Source organism: Saccopteryx leptura, chromosome 3, assembly GCF_036850995.1.
Source record: "Saccopteryx leptura isolate mSacLep1 chromosome 3, mSacLep1_pri_phased_curated, whole genome shotgun sequence".
NCBI lineage: Eukaryota > Metazoa > Chordata > Mammalia > Chiroptera > Emballonuridae > Saccopteryx > Saccopteryx leptura.
The window spans coordinates 122,348,145-122,371,373 of NC_089505.1; the positions used below are offsets into that span (position 1 = coordinate 122,348,145).

The 23,229-nt window shown below is 43.0% G+C and overlaps 1 protein-coding gene across 1 annotated transcript in view; it reads left to right on the forward strand.

Moving 5' to 3' along the window:
* The first annotated feature begins 10,584 nt into the window (after positions 1 to 10,584).
* Positions 10,585 to 23,229, forward strand: part of LOC136397661 (selection and upkeep of intraepithelial T-cells protein 1-like) — a 98,423-nt gene continuing 85,778 nt past the window's right edge. Inside the window, exon 1 of the mRNA XM_066372166.1 lies at positions 10,585 to 10,643. The gene's annotated coding sequence lies outside the window, so the exon portion shown is untranslated. The remainder of the gene's footprint in view (positions 10,644 to 23,229) is intronic.

Sequence of the window (23,229 nt, forward strand, 5' to 3'; positions counted from 1 at the left end):
GAAAACACTAAAGTCTTAATCAAAAAACTACTGGACCTGATAAATAACTTTAGCAAGGTCGCAGGATATAAAATTAATACTCAGAAATCAGAGACATTTTTATACAGCAACAATGAAAAATTTAATTTCTCTCAGAAAGAGACATTAAGGAAACAATCCCCTTCACTATTGCAACCAAAAAATAAAGTACCTAGAAGTAAATTTAACCAAGGAGATTAAAGACTTGTACTTGGAAAATTATAAAACATTGATAAATGAAATCAAGGAAGATATAAACAAGTGGAAGCATATACCATGCTCATGGTTAGGAAGAATAAAAATCACTAAAATGTCTATATTACCCAAAGCAATTTATAAATTTAATGCAATACCAATTAAAATACCAATGACATACTTCAAAGATATAGAACTCATATCCCAAAAATTTATATGGAACCAAAAAAGAACACGAATAGCCTCAGCAATCTTCAAAAGGAAGAATAAAGTGGAAGGCATCATACTTCCTGATGCCACCAACTTAACACAATTCACAAAAATAAACTCAAAATGGGTAAAAGACTTAAATGTAAGCCGTGAAACCCTAAACATCTCAGAAGAAAACATAGGCAGTAAGCTTTCTGACATCTCTTGCAGCAATATATTTGCTGATTTATCTCCATGGGCAAGTGAAATAAAAGACAGGATAAACAAATGGGACTTTATCAAACTAAAAAGCTTTTGCACAGCTAAAGACAATAAGAACAGAATAAAAAGACAAACTACACAATGGGAGAACATATTTGATAATACATCTGATAAGGGGTTAATAACCAAAATTTATAAAGAACTTGTAAAACTCAACACCAGGAAGACAAAAAATCCAATAGAAAAAAATGGGCCAAAGAAATGAATAGACACTTCTCCAAAAAGGACATACAGATGGCCAATAGGCATATGAAAAAATGCTCAACATCACTAATCATTAGAGAAATGCAAATTAAAACCACAATGAGATACCACCTCACACCAGTCAGAATGGAGCTCATCAACAAAACAACACAGAATAAGTGCTGGCAAGGACGTGGAGAAAAAGGAACCCTCCTGCACTGCTGGTGGGAATGTAGACTGGTGCAGCACTTGGAAAACAGTATAGAGATTCCTCAAAAAATTAAAAATTGAACTGCCTTTTGACCCAGCTATCCTACTTTTAGGAATATACCCTAAGAACACCATAGAACTGTTCCATAAGGAGAAATGCACCCCCATGTTTATGGCAGCATTGTTCACAATAGCGAAGATCTGGAAACAGCCCAAGTGTCCGTCAGTGGACGAGTGGATTAAAAAGCTTTCATAATACTATGAAATACTAGTCAGCCATAAGAAATGATGACATTGGATCATTTACAACAACATGGATGGACCTTGATAACATTATACTGAGTGAAATAAGTAAATCACAAAAAACTAAGAATTATATGATTCCATACAGAGATGGGACATAAAAATGAGACTCAGAGACATGGACAAGAGGGTGGTGGTTAGGGGGGAAGGGGAGGAGCACAAAGAAAACCAGATAGAAAGTGATAGAAGACAATTGGACTTTGGGTGACGGGTATGCAGCATAATCAAATGTCAAAATAACCTGGAGATGTTGTCACTGAACATATGTACCCTGATTTATCAATGTCACCCCATTAAAATGAAAAATAATAAAAGAAAGAGAGAAAAATATTCTTATAAGTAAATAAACTGTTAGCTATAGGACTTTTTTTTTTTTTTTTTTGTAGATACTCCTTTTCAGATTAAGGAAGGAGTTCCCTTCTATTTCTAGTTTGTTGAGAGTCTTTATCTAGATTGATTGCATTTTATAAGGCTGTTGGATTTTGTTAAATGCTTTTTAGAATCTATTAAGATAATTGAGTGGTCTTTATCTTTTGCTTTGTTTATATAGTGAATTGTGTTGATTAAAAATTTTATTTTTAATATTATGGAAAGAAAACCCCCAAAATAACCATGAAATTTACCATTTTAAGGTGTTAAGTGTATTCAACATTGCTGTGCAACAGATTGATTTGCACTGATTTTTTAATGTTAGACACATACACTCTGAATTCCTTGGAGAAATTCCACTTAACCATGATGTATTATCTTTTCTTATATATTGTTAGATTTGATGTGCTAAAATTTTGTTTGGAATTTTGCAGCTGTGTTTTTGAAAAATGATGGTTTGTACTTTTCTTTTCTGGTAATGTCATTATCTGGTGTCAGTATCGTGGTAGTGCCAGCATCAAATAATGAGTTGCAGAGCACTTTCTTCTCTTTGATTTTCTGGGAAGATTTGTGGAGAATTAATATTGTTTCTTTTCAAAATGCTTGGAAGAAGTCACTAATGAAACCATCTGGCCCATAGTTTTTCTTGTGGAAAGTTTTTAGACTACAAATTCGATTTTTAAAATAGACAGAGAACTATTAGGGTAATCTATTTCTTCTTGACTAAGCTTTGGTATTTTGTATCATTTAAGGAACTGGTCCATTTCACTTGAGTTGTCAAATTTATAGGTGTACAGTTACTCATAATATTTTCTTATTTTTTAAATGTCTATGAAATCTGTGGTGATGTCACTTCTCTCATTCCTAATTTTATGCTTTGTGTCTTTCTTTTTTCTTTATCAAGCTGTCCAAGAGAATAATTAATTTTATTAATCTCAAAGAATCAGATCTTGGCTTCACTGATTTTTTAATATTGTTTTGTTGTTTTCTATTTTATTGATTTCCACATGATACTTTTTTTTAATTTTATGTTTGAGTTGCTCTTATTCATTTTTTTTCACTATTGTATCATCAAGTTAACTATTCTTTTCTTTTCCTATATTTAATCTACCCTTAATCCTAGTCAGAGTATTTTTTTTATCAAAAACATTGTAGTTTCATCTTTAGAAGTTCTATTTGAGTCTTTTTGATATTTTCATGTTTCTACTTAACTTGCATATATAGACTACAGTTATAACAATTATTTTGATATCCTAGTCAGCTTATTTTAATATTAGTCTCAATTCTTTGACTGTTTTGATAGATTATTTTCCTCATTAGAGACTATATTTTCCTGCTTCTTTGCTTGTGTGGTAATCTTTGATTAGGTGCCAGAAATTGTGACTTTTACTTTGTTGAGTGGTGGATAGTTTATGTTCCTATAGTAAATCTTCTTGTACTTCGTTCTGAGATGTTGTTACTTGAAAACAATTTGATCTTTTTTGGGTCTTGTTTTAAGATTGTTTGGCATATCTGTAGCAGTCTATGGCTAGTTATTTCCCACTACTGAACAAAATCTCTTTGATCACTCTAGATAAGACCTAAAAATTATTATTTCATTCAGTCTGGCTGGGGGAAAAATGCAATATTATCAGCCCCGGGTGAGTGCTGGACATTGTTCTCTAATCTTTTCATATTATTTTTCCCCCTGGACTCCAGGGTTTCTTTACACAAATTCATCCACTGGCACTTTCCTGAATGTTAGAGAGGGAGGATTCCCCTGCAGGTCTTTGGGCTGCTCTCTCTGCAAGGCTCTTCCTCTCTGTTACGGGGTCCTGTGAACTCCAGCCCACTTGGTCCCCGACTCTCAGCTTCATCTCCTTCCCTGAGATTTCTTTCCCTGCACCACAGCCTGGAAACGCTCTCAAGACAGCTTGCTGGAGCCATCATAAGGCTTACCTCACTTGTCTCTCAGGCATCACCATCCTTTGTTGCCAAGTGTCTTGAAAACTGTTGTTTCTTATACTTCATCTGTTTCTTTTCTTTTCTTTTTTTAGACAAGAGGGTAAATTCAATCCCTATATCTTTATCTTGGGCAAAAGTAGAAATCTCATAACAGATTTTCACTACAGATTTTTGATATCCAAAAGCTTGGCAGATTACCTTAATCCTGAGGGGAGAATAAGTACTCTAGTGACTGACATTTTTCTGGGAACAAGAAAATGCTTTGCTCTGTGCCCACCTTACCAGCTTCCATTCATCTCTTGGGGGGGGGGCACAGAAAGAAGACCTCCACATTTCTCAGGGCTCCAGAAAAAAATGGAAAGTGAAGGAGAAGGTAGGAGCTCTGATGGCCATGAACCAAGTAAGATGACATCCAAACTGGGAGGAATTGGGGGTAAAGATTGCTTGTCGGTTAAAAGCAGATATCCAATACAGACCTGGCTACCCCTCTCTGTGCTGTTCTCAGTGATGGAACAAACTGGCAGAAAGATGAACATCTCCCTCCCAAAACATGTAACTCCATGTCCCACATTATCTAATAGATCAGCATAGTGGCAGAGGCCACCAGCAACAGAGGGAGATGGATCAAGCCAATGTGAGAACAGGGACTTCTTTCCACCAGTGGCACATAGCCACTTATTTAATGTGATTTCTGCTATTCCTCCTAGTCTCACTCCTTCCCTCTACATGAGAGGCACTAGACCCCAGAAAGATAAGAGAGTAGTGAAAGACAAGATAAAGTCCCCTCCGCACTCTTGCAACTTGAGCGATAAACCTCACAAACATTGAAGGAAGAAGAATTGGATATGAAAAATCAGATATGACATTGAAGTTGTGAACTGGACTACACTGGACTTGGAGCAACTGACTTGATAGGAAATCGATGGAATTTGCCCAGGACAGTTAGCCCGCTCACAGCATGGTTAACAGCAGTGCATGGGGAAAATACATTGATCTTTATTAATACCTCCAATGAATTGAGGTTTCTCAATCAAATGCTTACATCTGATGTGCTAATAATAGCTACCAAATATTGAGACAAGCAATGTGCTGAGTGCTGTATATAAGTTACCTCATTTGCTCTGATAGTTACCATTTTATTTCCTCTTTTTCACAGATGAGATAAACCGAGGCACAGTTGTCTTTCCTAAATGTGGAATGTAGAAATTTGAGATCTGAAATACTGCTTCTAGTAATTTTACATGTATCAGTTTGGTCCAGGATAAACTCATTTCAATTAACTTTATTGCTCTCTTACTGGTAACATTTTCCACAAACATGTTGCCTATCTTCAGAGTTTATTCCATTTCTCTAGGCTATTTCCTGTCAATTCATCTCCTGGTGAGACCAGGACAGCTTAACTGTCCATGAGGAAAAGGGACATTATAGGAAAATTAATTTTAAGCAGGTGAAATGTTAGATCAGCATGCATGGAACCATCTATGAGTGAAGAGCATCAAATAGGTGTGTCGTCTTGGACCAGCCACTTTTTGTGCTTTAGTTTCCTTATACGTAAAAATGGAGATAATAATTGTCTTAGTCCATTCAGGCTGCTATAACAAAATACCACACACTGCAAAGCTTATAAACAATGGAAACCAGGGTGCCAAAGTATTTGGGCAAGTACTGTCCTCTAGACCAGACTTCTTGTTGTATCCATTTGCGTGGTAGAAGGGGTAGGGACCGTTCCAGCCTCTATTATAAGAGCACTGACCCCATTTATGAAGACTCCATCCTCATGACCTGATCACTTCCCCAAACAATCATCTTTAGGGGTTAAAATTTCAGCATATGAATTTGGGGGGACACAAACATGTAGACCGTAACAGTAATACAGTGGGTCCGTAAAGTCATGGTGCACTTTTGACTGGTCACAGGAAAGCAACAAAGGATGATAGAAATGTGAAATCTGTACCAAATAAAAGGAAAACTCTCCCAGTTTCATACCTATTCAGTGCAGTTCAATGTGGGCTCACGCACAGATTATTTAGGGCTCCTTAGGTAGCTATCCCGCATAGCCTCTACAGACTCGTCACTGACTAATGGCCTACCAGAACAGAGTTTCTCCACCAAACTGCTGGTTTCCTTCAACTGCTTATCCCACAGAGTAATGTTATTCCTATGTGGTGGTGCTTTATTATAAATGCGCCGATATTCACGTTGCACTTTGGTCACAGATTCGAATTTAGCGAGTCACAGAACACACTAAACTTTCCTCTGTACCGTCCACATCTCAACTGGCATGGCCGTGGGCTGCTCCGCTGTATACACGGTGTTACGTCATCATCTGCGCATGCGCACATGCTCATCTGCGCATGCGCACATGCTGCCACACCATCCTACAGAAACTGGGAGAGTTTTCATTTTACTTGGTGCAGATTTCACATTTCTATCGTCTTTTGTTGCTTTCCTGTGACCGGTCAAAAGTGCACCATGACTTTATGGACACGCTGTAGTACCTATTTTATAATTGTGAAGAACAAAGTGTTAGTATAGATAAAGCCCTTGACCAGTAAGTATCTGTCATGGGGCTTGTTCTACCTAAGTGTTAGCCAGTATTATTATCATCTGCCCTCTATTACTGGTAAGCTCCCTTCTACTAGTGAAAGCGAAAGTCTGAACAAGCCCAAACATATGCATTGCTTTTTTCCTCCATCTCTTCTCTGTCTCCTCTCACTTTACCCTATCTTTATTACCACCCCAAGAAACATTATGTAGCAAAACCACTTTCTCCACTCACAAGAAAAAGAAGGGGAACTTTTTTTGTTATTCCTGGAAAGAACCCATATTTGACACTGGATTTCTGCCAAGATTTTCTAAGTATACCTCTGGTTACACTGCTGGAGGGTATCAGAGTGAGTAGTGAAGCCCAGCTCTGTCTGAGGGCTTATTACCCAGATGAGAAATCCTAGAGTCCCATTTGACCCTCTGCATGAGCTTTGTGGGCATGTGTGGTCCTTGCAGTACCTTCTGCGTGCACCAGGTGGCAGGTGCTGCATCTGAAATGTAGGTGAGGCAGCTGCATGCACAACAGGTTCTGCTGGTGGCTCCGGAATCACCTGGGAGATTTCTGACAACAGATGCCCAGGCCCTGACCTGAGATCTTGAATACCATGCATTTGGTGAGGGCCCAGGCATACACGTTACTAAAAAGCCCCACAGGTAATTTTGATGCAGCTTGCTGCAGGGACCTGCATCTGGAAGCCGCTGTTTTAATTAGAGTCTTCCAGAGCACTGCTGTAGCCACACACAAGCATGAAGTGTGTAACGGTGCCGCGTGGATCACCCCTGGGCTCCCGGAACTCAGAACCAGAGGTTTTACAGCGTGTCAGAGTGGAAAGGGACCTTACCGCTCACTGACAAAGCACTTAAGGATAAAGAGGCTGATGCCAGGGAGAATGTGCCCTCTGAGCCCTGCCCGCTACGGTTATGATGCTGTCATTTCCCCACTAACCCAGACATCTGAGACTACTTTTTGAGAAGCTGCAGAAAAGGCCTTCCTTCCTGAGCCAATGCCTTTAGCTGCTGTTGGAACACCTCCAAGCCCCAAATAATTCAAAACTGCGTGGGACATGTTTTTGCCTGAATCAGGATTCACCCCTGGCGCCCTGGCTCCAGAGGCCATGTTTCTAATTAAGTGGCGTGGCTGCCTCTCCGCCACCTCCAGGGTGCTCTCTGGGACTCCCTCTGCTCCAGCTCCTGCCCCCTTACAGCCGATGGGCAAATCATACTGCTCTGGGCCTCAGTTTCCTCCTCTGTGAGACAGAGATCATGATTACATGAGAAAATATAGATATTGCTGGGTGTACTTGTAGCAATCAAATAGAGCTTATCTTTCCTCTCTATATCGTCTCTGACTTTGATGATGTTTAATTTGGAATCTAGTTTCACAGAGACCGATGACCTTATAAAAAATTTTAGCCTAAATTCCCAACTTGATAGTCTAGCACACTGTGCCCAGAAAACTGAGTTCCGGAGAGAGGGGAATTAGGATCTAGGTGTCCTTACTCCCAGAGCCCGGGTCTTCCCATGGTCTCCACCACATGGCTCCAATGGAGCCTCTTACTATTGTTATTTTCAGTATTGCTGACTGCTAGCTGGTTGCCTCCCCTCCCCACCTCTTTCTGCTTTTCTTCCATCAACATTTAGTGAGGCCTTGTTTGATTTGGGGCCCTGTATTAGGCTGCTGTTAGATAGTCTTATCCACGATAAGCACTAGATACGGGTTTAATGGGGGTTTATTGATTTACGTTTGTTTACATTTGTAGCAACATGCACTTGTTTTGAGCAAAACTCTTTCCAGGTAACCTATCTATGAGGGATCCAAGAGAAGTAGAGAAGGAAGTGATCCGTGATGCCCTCAGGAGGTGGCAGGGTTTTGGGGGAGGAGGTGCATGCTCACATAGACGCATGCATACACACAGACACACCCTTGAGACTAATAAGTGCCCTGTAGAAGGTGCGGGGGACATTAGTTCTGTTAGGTGCATAGCAGCAGGAAGTAGGCTTGGCTGAGAAGTCCGACCTTGGCTACTGTTCTGCTTCCTGCCCACCCCAGTGACCATGTTTGCTCAGCTTAGTCCCTGACTACCTCCTTTAACCCCACAAGTGCCAGGTCCCTCAGGCTTCTGACTTCAACCCTCTTCTCACGCTGAGTAGGCTTTACAGGGTATCATCCATTCCCTTGCTGTGATGATCATCAGTTTCTTCATGGCTTCTAAATCTGCATCTCCAGAGGGAAGTGTCTCTGAGTTTTAAACCCTCCCATTCAACTGCTTCCTGAATATCTCTGATCAGATAGCTCAAATGCCACTTGTCCCAAACACCTCATTTCCCTGTCAACAGGCTTTTCTTCCTTGAGCTCAGTTGCTCAGTCAGAAGCCTGAAAGTCATCCTTGACCCCTGCTGTCCCTTGCTCCCGTACAATCCCAGTAATCACGACATTCTTTGCATCATAGACTCGTAGAGCTCTCACTATCCCCCTCACAGATTCCTTTCTCTCCAACCCATCGTTTCTGCTACTGTCAAACTTTGTGTGGGACTAAGACTCAGCCAGATGATCATAACAACTTTTACATGACTGGTCTTCCAAACTTTGGTCAGACTCACCAGTCTGTCTTCCGCACTGGACCCAGAGAACTCTTCTTAAACAAAAACAACCAAACCAACCGACCAAACAAAAGGTCTCCACTGCTTACAGCCCTTCAGTGTCACCCTCTGTCTGCAGGGTAAGCTTTATGCTTCTGAAGGTGCCCGCTGTAACCTGCGTTAAGAGTTGAGTTGTGTCCCTTGAAAAGCTGTGCTGAGATCCTAACCTCTGGTACCTCACAGTGAGACCTTATTTGAGAATGGGGTTGTTAAAATGTAATTAGTGAATTAAGATGAGGTCCTAGTGGAGGCGGGTGGGCCCTTAATTCAATATGAATGGTGTCCTTGTAAAAAGGGGAGGTCTGGACCCAGACACGGAGGAGTACGGCTAAGTGAAGATGGAGGCAGAGATCGGCATGAAGCTGCTGTGAGCCAGTGGGCACCTGAAGCTGCTGCCAGAAGCTGGGAAAAGCAAGGAAGGGTCCTTTCCTAGAGCCTTTGGAAGGAGCTGGCTCTGCCAACACCTTGATTTTGGATTTCCAGCTTCCAGAATTGTGAGACAACAAATTTCTGTTGTCTTAGCCACCCAGTTAGTGATACTTTTTAATGGCAGCCTTAGCAAACTAATACTACCTGTCATGATCCAAATGTCAGCTATCTTCCCAGCCTCCTCTGCCGCCATGTGCCTCAGTTCTGGATGGTTTACTGCGCTCGGAACACACCAGACACATGCACACCTTCGCTCATGCTGGCGCCTCGGCATGAAGCTCTTCCTGTCCCCACCCCCCTCTTCTCCTGGCCTCTCCCCCTGGTCCTGCAGCACCTTAAGGTGATCCCTACCTCCCTCATTTGGTTATGGACTCCCTGAGAGCTGGGACTCTGTTTCTCTCTTTTCTTCCTCCCCAGTCTCTTAGCACTGAATCTGACCTAGTGTAATGCTATGAGAATTTCTTTGAGTTTGCTTGTATGTTCTCCCACAGTTTATGATAGTGGTGGGCAGTGGGATTCAAAATACTCCTTCCTCACTCCTCACTGGGTTGCCGAAGAGGGTGCTCCCTGCTTTCACCCACCACTAAGAGCTAAACAACCACAACGCTTGGGTTCCAGGAAACCTCTTCCAAACCGCCACATACTTCTCCCCCACCCTGTTGCCGGGGAGGCTCTTGGCAGGCCTGAGGGAGGGGGACCCAGAGAGAGAGAGTTTGCGTGTTCCTTTGAGGCCGACACCTAATCACTGTCCCTCTTCACATGAAAAATGGGGAAAACACTAGCTAACTGTTGTTTAGTGACCCCAGCCCCCACCCCTTTAAAATAAACACTCTTTTCAATTAGGAAGATTTGTCACTGGGGACAGTAATTCCGTGTCCTACCAAAACAAACACAGTTGTAATTAGTTTTATCCAGGAAGAAAATTAACTCTGTTTATCTTAACATAATTAATCATTGACCCTTTCTGTCCGGGCAGCTTGGGGGAGGGTGTGGGAGTGGGGGGGTTGTGATCTACAGCGAAGGGGCATTCCGGGACCCATCTATCTCTCCTCTTGGTTACACAGCTGTCCGCATGAGTTATTTGAAATAATATTCCCAGCCAAGAGTTATGGAGCTGCCTCAGAGCTAGGCTTGGAGAAACACTAAATAAGGGTACGATTTTTATGGGTTTTAGTCTGCCGAAAGTTTTAGATGAGTGTGTATCTGATGGGCATTAAGGTAGGCTGTGGGCCTGGGGATTTGCTTGGCTTCTGTTGTGCCTTTCACCATGACCTCCACGAGTCCTGGGGACAAGAAAGGGGCTGCAGGCAGAGGACGTGGCTGCCGTGAGAAGGGTAGGAGCTTCGGGGTTAGATGGATTTGGGTTCTGGTTCTGACTCTGACATCCTCTAGCTGCATGACCTTGGGCAGGATACCTTTCCAAATCACAGTCATCTCCGAGATTAAAAAGAATTGGGGTGGGTTGGGGATCAGGATTAGTAATCCATACCCTCAGGTATTTTATCAGGATTAAAAGTGAGGTATGTCAAGTCCCTAGCATAGTGCCTGGTACCTAGTAGTTTTTCAATAAACTCTGGGAGGTTTTATTATTCTTGCACAAACTGACAAGGACCCGTGGGAGAAAGAACAGATTGAAGGCCTTCTCTCTTTATTTTAATAGTTCCTACAGCTCACAGAGACCGGCTGTGTGCCAGGCTCTGCATTAGGCCCTGGAAATAGAGAGAGGGTTTAATCGTGACCCCTGTCCTCGAGGAGCTCACAGCTCACTCGGAGAGAGAGACATGCCCAAACATTCTCAATCTGTTACCTCATATGCTAAGCCGGAGACATGGGAGTGAGACCTTGTGGTCAAGTGCAAGCAGAGACTGAAGAGAATCTGATGTCACTGGCTCTGGACCATACGGATGATGTATCATACCTCTCTTCATCCTCACGATAGCTCTAAAAATAAGAGGGACCCAGGGACAGGGTAACCGAGGCACACAGATGTGAAGTCATTAGGCTGCATAGCTAGGAAGTGGCACAGCTGGGAAGTAAACTGGGTTTGTCTGCCATTGAACCCTGTGCTTTTTGCCAGGTTCAACTCGGAGACCTTGGCTGAGTTTTAGTGGCTGGTGTCTTGCCCCAAGACCCCAGGTCAGGAGCATTAAAGCAGTCTGCTCTCCAGGGCTGGTAGGCATCAGGAGTCCCCACAGTTAACATTGCAGCTTCTTAGACCTTACTCCAGGTTCTTCCAAATAAAAATCTATTGCAGGGGGATTATTTCAAACAACTATCTGGGGTGACTTTTGTGTGCTAACAGCTGTCAGTCATCAAATCTACCTTTTGCTCATGATATGGAAATGGTTACTCCCAGAGAAGTGCTTGGGCTCGGGGAGCTTGTCTTCCAGATAAGGGGACAAGAGAACTGTGAGAACAAGGAACCCTCTGTCCAGAGAGGAGAGAGACACCGAGAGAAGGTGAGATGAGCCAGGTCCCCTCGAGAGTGGCCGAATGAGTTCACACTGGGGTACTGTCTCCAGTAGCAGCCAGACAGAGAGATGGATGTGAACCTTCTTTGAGCACTAGGCTTCTCCCTTTACACGGGCCTGTGACGGGGGGCTTCCCGAGCAGCCAAGAACTGCGCAGGTCATTTCTTGAAGCTGGACACAGCTTGAGCCATGAAGGTGGAGGCAGCACCTTCTGCCCATCACAGATGGGAGCAAGGCCGCCATTTTTGATGCACGTGTTGCCGGCAGGACGTGGGACAGAGACAAGTTCATGTTTGATGCTGCAAAAGACTCTTGGGAAGAATGTCGATTCTGAGGGCACTGAGGCCGGTTTTCCTGGGCTATGGTGATGCCTGACTCTGCAAGGGTGGGCACCCAGATGGCAGGAGACCCCACACACCCTGACAAGTAACACAGGCTGACCAGGTTGGCAGAACTGTATGCTGTGGCTCACTCTGCCAGGGCCAAGCTGTGTGAACTTGGAAAACTGTCTTCCCTTGTTAGTGCTTCGGTTTTCTCATCTGTGTAATGAGAAAAACAGTATCTGTCTTGCCAGACTTTTATGAGGATTAAATGACTACATTATACACATTATCTCATCTTTACAGCAACCCTGGAAATAGAGATATAATTGTTCTCAAATTTGCAGTGGAGTGAGAGTGGGGAGTGGTGGTGGTTCAAGTGACTTGCTCAAGGTTATGTCGGATTTTTAGTGTTAGAGCCAATATTTAAAACCAGGGCTGTCTGATTCTAGAAACTTTGCTTTTACCATATTCTTAGTGCCTCTTCGCTAGGAATGAATGAATGAATGAATTCCCTTACACATAGTCATCCAACCTGTGTAGTTTTTCTGACAACCTTAATTGCCTCCTTTGGAAGCTAGGTTTAGCCCTCCTGTGAATTCCTTCTATAGTGCATGCACTCGCCGGCTTGGCTGATGTATACTGCTGTCATCACAGGGGATCTCTAATTGCTGACAGTGCCAGAGGCTGTGTGGTCCAGTGGTTTCAGGCACAAGCTCTGGAGTGAGACAAACTGCGGTTACACAGGAAATCCTTGGACTGAAGCACTCTCAGTGAGGCAGATGTTGTCTGATGATGGGGTTCCCCAGGATCCCAGGTTTTGGGGGAGCACACAGGTAGGCCAAGAAGGAACTAGAAACCTTCCAAAGAACTGCCTTGCTCCCTCCCCCGAGGGGCTGCAGCCAAAAGATAAGGAGCCATATCTTTGGCGCCCAAAATGGAGCCTGAATTTTGTGGGAAAAGAAGAGAGGAGGATCTCACAGAAATGTTTTTATAATTTAAAACTTTCAGTTAGAACTTTATATGTAGGATCTAATCAGCAGAAACTCCAGATGGGACTCATTTTTCTCATTGCTTCTCTGAGTAGCTGCTTCCTGGGGGCCATCTTCAGTCCCACACACATTCGCTGAGAATGTGCTAAGTGCCAGGTCTTTGTAGGCACAGGGATGAATCCCCAATGGTTAAGGAGGCTTTTCAGTTCTGCAGCTAGATAGTAAGTGTGTGTGTGTGTTGTGTGTGTGCGTGTGTGTGCGCGCGTGTGTGTGCGCGTGTTTGTGTGGGTGTGTTTGTGTGCGTGTGTGTTTGTGTGCGTGTGTTTGTGTGTGTGTGTGCGTGCGTGTGTGTGTGCGTGTGTGCGTGCGTGTGTGTGTATGTGTGTGTGTGTATTGGGAGGGAGGGAGAAAGAAAGGAAAGGACTGATGCATCCACGTAAAAGGTATGTTCTCCTTTTCAGCCTGGGGAGGAGCCAGTGGCTCCACCTGCTGGTCAGGACCAGCTCTGGTTGTGCAGGGTTGAGGGGAAAGAAGACTTTTCATTTTGGAGATTGTATTTGCCCAGAAAAGAATCTAAGAATTGGAATTTTTCAATAAAAGGTTTTTGAGGCCAAGAGAGCTGAGCTCTGTGGGTGCTGGTGAGAAGATAGACACCCATCTGTGTGCTGGGGAGGGAGAAGGGGAGGAGGGGACACAGGGGACAGAGAGGAAAGGGCTGGTTGTATTGGTCTGGCTTTATGTCCAAGTCCCCATCTAGAAACATCAATTTTTAAGGAGCTCAGTCTTTTGCAGAATTCATATGAAGACAATCTGAGAACCAGGGAAAGCCCTGGGTGGACAGGAAGGGGAAGGCTGACTGGTTGCTCCAAGGTGTATGCAGTCTGGCCAGCAGTGACGTGTGAGCAGTCCATTGCCCTTGAGCCTGGTCAGAACACACTGAAACCAGTCATCTTCCTGGGTGGGAACCACAAGTTGGGGGAGGTTTTACCAGGATGGGGAGGGACTTGTTGGTTAAAGGCTGACAGAGAGAAGACTCTGAGGGGCTGTATCTCGGACTCCAAATCTCTGAAAGGCCCAAGGAAGAAGCTCCGGTGGGGAACTGAGCTTTAGCTTAAGACAGAGACAGCCATCCTACCAATGGAAGCAGCAAATTCCAAACCTGGGAGTGTCCCCCGGAGTCTGGAAGCCGAGGACTGCTCCTCAGTGGGGCTGGGCAGTCAGGGAGGGGCGGGGGGCTGGGCTGCGATGCCCCAGATCCCCTGACTAATTATCTGGTGGAGGGATTGGTGACAAACAGGGCCCTTTGAGGCATTGTTCCTCTTGTAATTGGAGAATATAAAGTTTATAGTTTCCAGTTTACAGGACAGTCCTTCAGGGAAGGCTACAAAGTGGATTCCTGCCCACCGCGGAGTTGTAGATACTCTGCGGCTCCGGCTCTCCCTGCGTGATTCGGCTTTTCGGGGAAAGGAACAAAGAATAGGATAGTTTCTTAGTCCACCGGGGCTGCTGGAACAAAATATCACAGAGTGGGTAGCATATAAAAACAAAAATGTATTTCTCTCCGTTCTGGAGGCTGGACGTCCGAGATCCAGGCGCCAGCAGTCAGTGTCTGGTGGGGGCTGCTTCCTGGTGCAGAGAGGGCTGTCTTCTCTCCGTGTCCTCAGGGGGCAGAAGGAGGAAGGGAGCTCTCTGGGGTCTCTTTCATAAGAGCACCAGTCTCATCACAAGGGGTCTACCCTCATGACTTCATCACCTTCCACAGGCCCTACCACCATTACATTGGAAGTAAGGATCTTAACATATGAGTTTTAGAAGACACAAACATTTAATCCACAGCAGAGGATGAAAGGCTGGGGGAGAAAAGGCAGGGAGAATTTTTTTTTTTTTCATCACGTGCATGCCTGAGAGAGAGAGTGACAGAGGTAGACAGACAGGAAGGAAGAAAGATGAGAAGCATCAATTCATAGTTGCTTCACTTTAGTTGTTCATTGATTGTTTCTCATAGGTGCCTTGACTGGGGGGGCTCAAGCTGAGCCAGTGACCCCTTGCTGAAGCCAGCGACCTTGGGCTCAAGCCAGTGACCATTGGATCATTCTGATGATCCCATGCTCAAGCCAGTGACTTTGGGGTTCTGCACCTGGGACCTCAGAGTTTCAAGTTGATGCTTTATCCACTGTGCCACCACCAGTCAGGCAAGCAAGGGAATATTTTATTTGAAGATGGCATTTACTATTACTTGATCACATTTAATCCTGTACAACCCTCTAGGATTTTATTTTTTCAGATGAAGGCCTGAGATGCACTAGCAACCAGTAAGGCCCATGGGACACCTGGCTGTGAAGCCCGCTCCCTTTTGGGTAGCCTACTGCCTTTCTTATGGTGGGTAGCAGAGCGCCTCACTCCTGGGAGTTCGTCAGAGGTCATTTCTTAAAGATCTCTCCCTACCACTGGACTGCTTGCCTCCTGCTATATGTATGCCTTCCATTTGATTTGCCTAACTTGTGGGTCTATGCAGAGAAGAGTGGGGCCCTTGGCTCCCTCTTGTGGCTGGATCAGCCAGGAGCTGTTGCTTACAGGAATGCTAGGACAGTCACTTCAATCAATGCAAAAGGACTAGCCACCCAGAAGGTGGGAGCATAGTCCAACAATGGAGATTTCTGGCACATAGTAGGTACTCTGTACAAATCTGACGAATCACTGAATGAAACAGAGACATGGAGGCAGAGGTGTGGTCATGTGGGGAGAGGGAACCAAACCAAAGAGTTGCCGAGGCAGGGCAGCCAGCCTGGAAGCGTGCCAACTGGGCAGAGCCCGTGGCTCCAGTCACAGCTCTCCCCGCCACCCCTGGGAGTGTCGCACCAGCCACCTCCACTGCAAGGCCTCAACCTCGCCTGCATAATCAGGAGGCTGATTTATATCCCCGGCATTCATCCTAGGCTGTGCATATTAATCACCAGGGAAGCTTTAAAATATCCTGATAACTGGGCCCTCTCCCTAGAGATTCTGACTTAATAGGTCTGGGGTGGAGCCTGTGCATTGCTGTTCTGTTAACTCGCCCCAGGTGATCACATATGCTGCCAAGGCTGGGGAAGCATGGGCTATTTTCTGGGCCCCGCAAGTTCCCATTGCCTGCCATTCCTAGATTATTTTTGAGGAATTTCCCTAAATTGCATCCCATGGTAGTAGATGATGTTATAGCATCATTAGGACAACGGGCTGATATTTGTCACCAATAAACTTAGAGATAAATCTGGCTGTTTGTATTTATAAGGTAATCCCAGCAATAGGTCAGGGGAATATGATTTATTTCCCATGCCTCTGATGTAATTAAGTGTGCATTATAATGAAACCTGCCCTATCGGGATGCAAATTAGTAATGGCAGTTTATCGTCCAATTGCCAGTTTTGTTGAGGTTGCCATTCTGCGGTTTCAAGTCCTTAAAAGTGTATTATCCATGTAGCAAGCACAGGAAGTCCTCGGGGAGGGAACATGCAACACACTCAAGAGATAATTCGAGGCCTCTGGACTTTGTCACATCCACAAGAACTATTACTTCATTCTCTCCCCTGCTTGTTCTGCCTCTATTCTGCACTGAACTGTGCAAGAAACATAACACTGGTAGGGGGAGAAAAAAGAGAAAACAAAACCATCTGCCGCTTGGGCAGCCTTCTTTAGATACGCCACTTACAGCAAGTTGTTCTTGTTAGAAATGTTCAAAGGCAAGCATTATTTTGAGGCATTTCTTGAATGTCTCCCTGCTAGGGAAAACCAAGCACCGAAGGGGAGAAGTATGTGGGGAATATTTTAGAATTCTGAGCCCTGTCTGTGTCTGGCAGCCTGGTCCGGGCCCCCTGCCTTGCAGTCTCTCCCTCCGCCCTAAGGGGGCTCTGGCCTCGCCACTGAGTGAGCATTCGCAGAGAGGCTGCTAACGGGACCCAGATGAGGCTGCTGCCAGATGACACAGCTCTGGCTTGGATTAGCAAGAAACCATGTGGAACAGTATCAGTAATAAGAACCGCTATTGATTGAGTGCTACCATATTCCAGATGCAATGCTTGAATGGCCCCCTTCTCCGGTCTGAGGCATAAAAAAAAATGGTTACAAGGCTTTTACTTCTCATTTAATTGTTTAAGGCCTACTTGCTTATAATAGCTACCTTCTTTGTCTTTTCCAAGAACATCCTATAGTTAAAGCAGTGGTAGTCAGCCTGGTCCCTACCTCTCACTAGTGGGCATTCCAGCTTTCATGGTGGGTGGTAGCAGAGCAACCAAAGTATAAATAAAAAGATAGATTTAACTATAGTAAGTTGTTTTATAAAGATTTATTCTGCCAAACTTAGCGAAAATCTGACATAAAGTACTTGGTAAGTAATTATTATTATAATTACTTACCAAGAGTTACTGTAACTCTGCTTTATAAATTTTATAAAGTAACCTCCCTATTTTATAAATCACCATTACTGTGGAACCAGTGGGTGGTTAGAAAATTTTACTACTAACAGAGATACAAAAGTGGGCGGCAGGTATAAAAAGGTTGACTCCCCCTGAGTTAAAGCCTTCGCTGATGCTTCCAAGTGCCTTCCCTCTATCAGAGAGATCTTAATCTTGTTGATTCTCAGAAGGGAAGAGACTGACTTTAATCCCTTTTCTTAGAGATTCCTCAACCCTGTGCAAATTTAGTCCCTTTTGCAAAGTAGCCAGATTTTGGGAGGGTTTGCAAAGGACAATCTTTTTAGACCTCAAAGAATCCTATTACACCTAGTCCACATCCCAGTGTGTATTTTGTGGTCTTTTGTTTGTATTAACTAAGAGGTGCGCAACTGAAGTGTTCAGAGAGAAATCAAAGGTCGACTTCTAGGTGACCAAACTTACAGTGTTTGTCAGACAGAAGCCTCTGGCAGCTTCTCGTGATGAAAAAATTTGAACTGATGTCTCACTGGGCAGTCTATATGCGTGTGTTCCTAATTTAATCCTTGCAACAATTCTGTAAGGTAGATAAGTTAATCTTATAAGTTATTATTATCAGAATAATGATAAAAGCTAATATTTTCTCAGCACCTTCTTGGTTTCAGAAATCAAGCTAGGTCGTGTATAAGTCATAAATACTCTTGCTGATCCTTACCATAAGACCACGAGGTAGGTATTATTATTCCATTTAAGAAACTAAGAAATTGGCCCTGGCCGGTTGACTCAGTGGTAGAGCGTCGGCCTGGCGTGCAGAAGTCCCGGGTTCGATTCCCGGCCAGGGCATACAGGAGGGGCACCCATCTGCTTCTCCACCCCTCCCCCTCTCCTTCCTCTCTGTCTCTCTCTTCCCCTCCCGCAGCCAAGGCTCCATTGGAGCAAAGATGGCCCAGGCGCTGGGGATGGCTCCTCGGCCTCTGCCCCAGGTGCTAGAGTGGCTCTGGTCGCAACAGAGCAATGCCCCAGAGGGGCAGAGCATCGACCCCTGGTGGGCAGAGCGTCGCCCCCTGGTGGGCATGCTGGGTGGATCCCGGTCCGGCGCATGCGGGAGTCTGTCTGACTGTCTCTCCCCGTTTCCGGCTTCAGAAAAATACAGGAAAAAAAACAACAACTAAGAAATTGTCTGACCAAGCAATGGTGCAGTGGATAGAGCATTGGCCTGGCAAACTGAGGTCCCAGGTTCAAAACCCCAAGGTTGCCGGCTTGAACGCAGGCTCACCAGCTTGAGCGTGGAGTCACTAGCTTGAGCATGGGATCATAGACATGACCCCATGGTCACTGGCTTGAGCCCAAAAATTGCTGGCTTGAGTCCAAAGGTTGCTGGCTTGAAGTCCAAGCTCACTGGCTTGAGCCCAAGCTTGCTGGCCTGAGCAAGGGGTCACAGGCTTGGCTGGAGCCTCCCAGTCAAGGAACATATGAGAAAGCAATCAATGAACAACTAAAAAGTGTCACAACTACAAGTTGATGCTTCTCATCTCTTTCCTGTCAGGCACTCTCTCTCTCTCTCTCTTTTTCTTAAAAACAAACAAACAACTAGAAAATGAAGTCTCAGAGAAGTAATTAGCCCAAGGTTCAGTAGTTTGCACATTCCAGAAGTGACAGAGCTAGGATTCAGTAATGCATTTTGCTGACTCCCAAAACCTATGTTTTGTATTATATAGTGACCTGCTGGTAAATGTCCACTTGTCCTGGAGATGGTGCTCTTCTAAAGGATCCTGTCCTAGCAAGGGCAGGGCACATTTCATAGATGTTGTGCAAGGTATTCCCACTGAGAGAAGGAGGGGACTGCACAATGTCCCCTCCAGCCCAAAGATAGACTCGTCATGAATCAGCAGATAGTCCCATTGCTGAGTGCACTCTGGCAGAAAGACTATGTTAAAAATGTTTGTTGGCCAAGTGCTGACTGCCTACCCTGAGACTGATACATATATCATGTCTATGTTCTGTGCAAGTTAATGCCTATCATTTTATCTTGACTATATAAGCTCAATAAAATGCATTCAGTTAATTTAAAAATTGTTAAGGATAGACAGTGTTCTGACTATGAACTGATTAAAGGATAAAGAAATATACTAGGAACTATCAGGGAAGGGGAGGTTATTGTGGTCTGAGGTGGTCAAGGAAGGTAGAGGCAGATTTTGACCCAGATGTAAAAAAAAACTTGCTTATTGCACTCGTTGACAATAGTAGAAATGTCCACTAGGCTCTGATAATTACTGGTCTCTGGGAACAAATTTCAGTGGCCCTTTTTGCATGAACAGCCTTTAAAAACGCTGCAGTAAAAACAAAACAAAAAAAATAAGACAAAAACAAAACCTCATGAATATGGACAACAGTGTGGAGATTTCTGGGGGCAGGGTAGAGGAGGGTATAGGGGTGATCAATAGTGATGAATTGACTTTGGGGGGATGAACACACAATATGTTGCACAGAGATGTAGAATTGGGCATCTGAAACCTGTTTAATTATAACCAGTATCACCCCAATACAATTATAAATAAATAAGTTGCAGTACTAGTCTTACCTCTAGATGGCACTCATGTACTTTTATAGCCTTTACCACTTAGCTTTTGAAAGAATTCAGCCAGTGGTTCTGTCCAACGTCTATCCAACTACATTGTGGTTTTCACAGTGTCCACTAGTGGTCAATAAAATATCAGAGGAAAAACACGTCTTTATTTTATTTATTATTAATTTGGTCATGTACACCTCCTCTCAGCCTAAAATGGATTTGAGGCTAAACAGTCTGGCATCTTGTGTTATACATATTTGGGGCAGATGTAGCAGATGCCCTTGAGACAGTCTTTCTGATGCCACAGCAATTTCCCACCTCTCTGTATACTTGCAGAGGGCCGGGTCTTGGGCTAGGTGGCTCTGTAGGAACAAGATCCTGGCAGAGCCCTGCCCTGGGGTAAAATACCTGTTTTGTCTCAGATGAGAAGCAGAGGAATTATGTCTTTTTAAATTCTGTATATATTACCCCTTGCTTGCTCTTATCTATCCTAGTCTTTTGAAACACAGATCGGTGACAAGATGAAGGTATAAGGTATGCAGAGTCAATATCAAATCATAAGCATTGTGTTTGGAAAGATCATGAGAAATAGTGAACCCACAGTGTGCCAAGGAGATAGAATTAACAACAAACTAGGAATATACAAGCTGGAGGTGAGGAGGCAGCTGATGACAAACCAAAACAGTTGTTTGAAGCAGTCTAGGATCTGGGCACACCTGGTTGGATGAAGATGAACATCTCCTTTAGTCTAGCTGCCTAATGGGAAGGAGTAAACATCTGGTAACACCTTTTGGAATGCCAATATTTTTAAATACATAGTGCCTGCCATTCAGTAAATTATTACCAGAAATATGTAGAAAAGGATTTTAGATTAAAAAAAAAACAAGAGAAAAAGCAAATATTAGAAATTGAACCACAGATGATTCAGATATTGCAGTTAGCAAGATTTTTTAAATAATTATGATTAATATGTTTTTTAAAAAGAGTGGGAAAGGTGGTTAAAATAGCTGACTGGACAGAAAATCCAATAGAGAATTGGAGTTTATGAAAAGTATTAAATTGGGATTTTAAAACTGAATAAAAACCTTATATGAAATTAAAAACTCAAGGATGGGATAAGAGTTCATTAAGCACAACAAAAGACCATAAGGACAAGGAAATAGAAAGCATCCAAACTGAAGCACAGAGAGATAAAGAATTCCAAACATAGTGGAATGTAAGAGACATGAGAGTTGAGTCATAGTGTTAGGGATAGTAATTGTCTAATCATTGTCACCAAGGAGAGGAACAAGAGAATGGGGAAGACGAAATATGTTTGTTTGGCTTCTTTTGCTCAGCATTGTTGTTTTGAGGTTCATCCATGTTGCTTTATGTTTCAATAGTTTGATTACTGAGTAGTATACCATTGTATGCCTACATCATGGTTTATCTATTGACCTGTTGATGGGTATTTGGGTTATTTCCACTTTTTCACTATGACAAGTAAAAGTGATATAAATACTTTATTATGTAAATCTCTGTATAAAATGGAAAGGCAAAAGCAGGACCATACTTTCTCTGGAGGCTCTAGGGAGAATCTAGGATATAAGTATAGCACTATTCAGAATTTTTAACCCATATCCCCTTGGGAAACAACTTTATCAAACTAGGATACAGAGCTGATGTGCAGTTCCTTTTGCATTTGGACTTAAGACTCCATTTACTTCCAAAGTTACTCAGGTCAGTCCCTTTCCTCCCCTTTAGTGAGTTTGTTTCATACATTTGTAAGAGGTAGATTCTCTTGTCACGATCTGCATTCCTTCCCTGGATCATCTGACCTTCCAAATATTTTTTAAATTTGCATGCATTAAAGTTTACTATTTGTGTTGTAAATTTCTATGGGTTTTGACAAGTGCATAATGCCCTGTATCCACCATTAAAATATCATACAGAATCGTTAATATGCCCTTAAAAGCCCTCTGTGTTTTGCACATATCCTTCTTTTCTTCCCTTTCAACTCTGGTAACTACTGATTATTTTACTGTTAGTATAGTTTTTCCCTTTCTAGAATGACAAATAATTGAAACCATACAGTGGGTAGATTTTTCAGACTGGTTTCTTTCACTTATAAATACACATTCAAAGTTTTTTTCATGTCTTTTCATGGCTTAAGAGTTCATTTTCTTTCATTACTGAATAGTTTTCCATTTTATGGATGTATCACCATTTATTCTTCCATTCACTTACTGAGGGGCGTCTTGTTTGCTTCGGTTTTGGCAATTATGAATAAAGCTGCTACAAACATTCACATGCAAGTTTTTGTGTAGACATATTTTCAAATCAATTAGACAAATATCTAGGAGTGGAATTGCTAGATTGTCTGATAAGACTATGTTTAGGTTTTATAAGAAGCTTCCCAACTGTCTTCCAAAATGGTTGTACCATTTTGCATTCTCACTAGCAATGAATGAGATTTCCTCTTGCTCCATGTCCTCCCCAGCATGTGATATTGTCAATTTTGGGGGGTTTAGCCATTCTAATAGCTATGTTATGGATTCTCATTACTTTAACTTGTAATTCCTTAATGACAAATTAGTATCTTTTCATATGCTTATTTGCCATGTGTATATATTTTTTAATGAGGTGTCCAGATCTTTTGCCTATTTTTAATTGGGTGGTTGTTTTCTATTTTTCGTTTTAATTTTTCAATACAAGTCCTTTAACAGATATATACGGTCTACTGGAAAGTTCTGTTCGTTTTTTGAAATAAAACAAAATACAAATTTTTTTACCGTCAATAAACTTTATTAAATAATATAATTGCCATTATTATTAATGATTTCTTACCAGCGTGAGGGCAATTTGTATATCCCATTTTTGAAAAGTGTTTTATTTTTTGATGTGAAAACTGAACCAGTGCTTGTTTGATATCTTCTTTATTTTTGAATTTTTTGCCCTTCAAAAAATTTTGTAAGGACAAAAACAAGTGATAGTCGGAGGGTGCTAAGTCCAGGGAATATGGTAGATGTGACAGAATTTCCCAGCCTAGTTCTGCAATTTTTTGATAAGTACCCAAAGCAGCATGTGGCCTGGCATTATCATGATGCAGTATGATGTTCTTTCTATTGAACATCGCCGGCCTCTTTTCTTGGACTGCTGTCCTTAAATTATCCAGTTGCTAAC